At 38.4% G+C, this 951-nt stretch overlaps 1 pseudogene; it reads left to right on the top strand.

Moving 5' to 3' along the window:
• The window catches only part of LOC105001084, a 5,421-nt pseudogene extending 4,822 nt beyond the window's left edge, over nucleotides 1-599 (top strand).
• Nucleotides 600-951: the final 352 nt, after the last annotated feature.

The raw sequence follows: 951 nt of genomic DNA, 5'->3' as shown, positions 1-951 counted from the left end.
TTTGTTTAGATTCCAATCACTTGCATTTTTGGTGGACACATCAGATCTGTGGTTTCCCAGCAAAATTCAAGAGTCTACCACCCTGCAGCCTTTCTTTATGTTGTAGTTAGTATATTCAGTTCCACATGATACACACTGTCCAGGAAATTCTGGTGGCAAGATTGTATGTCTAGGATTACACATCATCAAAACCAAACAAGAAGTTGAGATCAGTCAAAGAGTCACTCTGGAAAAACTCCCTCCTGTTCTCGTGTTGCACCTGAAACATTTTGTTTACCAGAAGACTGATGAATGTCAGAAGCTTATCAAAAATATTGAATATCCTGTGGACTTGGAAATTAATAAAGAACTGCTTTATTCAGGGGTTAAAAATAAGAATTTAAAATGCCACAGAATATAGAAGCTATTTTCAGTGGTCTACCACCATGAATGCAGCACCACAGGTGACCACTATACCACGGATGTCTCAGATAGATCTGAATGGCTGGCTGTGCATCAAGGGCCAGTAGGCTGAAGTGATTAATCAGTACAAGGTGGTGAAAGCCACTGCTGAGTACACTGCCCTCGTTCTGTATTACCACTCTGTGGACCTGCTGTAGCCATCACTATGTGCACTCGATGCTCCTTGTAGAGAACCAAGTTTCACCAAATATCCTCCTCTCTTTAGTGGCTCTTTAGAGAGAAACATTTTGTTGCAAAAATGGACTAAAATGAAAGAGATGCCTTGGGGTTTGCACCCAACACAGTTTATTTTGACTTCTAATTTCCAAATGAAAATCATTTGGTTAAAAAAGACTGTGGCTGTACTTAAGAAAATGCACACAATAAACATATTGCTGAAATAAAGATGATTCCTGAAATAATACTGATTCCCAGTGTAATTACATAGTAGAATAAATGCCGCACCAACAACATATACCAGTAAATTTGTGAAAATGAATTTTATCTTTC

The sequence above is a fragment of the Bison bison genome, unplaced genomic scaffold (assembly GCF_000754665.1).
Source record: "Bison bison bison isolate TAMUID 2011002044 unplaced genomic scaffold, Bison_UMD1.0 scf7180017864378, whole genome shotgun sequence".
In the NCBI taxonomy this organism is placed as follows: domain Eukaryota; kingdom Metazoa; phylum Chordata; class Mammalia; order Artiodactyla; family Bovidae; genus Bison; species Bison bison.
Note: the sequence above shows the minus strand (reverse complement) of the source record. Positions and strands in the feature narration are given on the sequence as shown.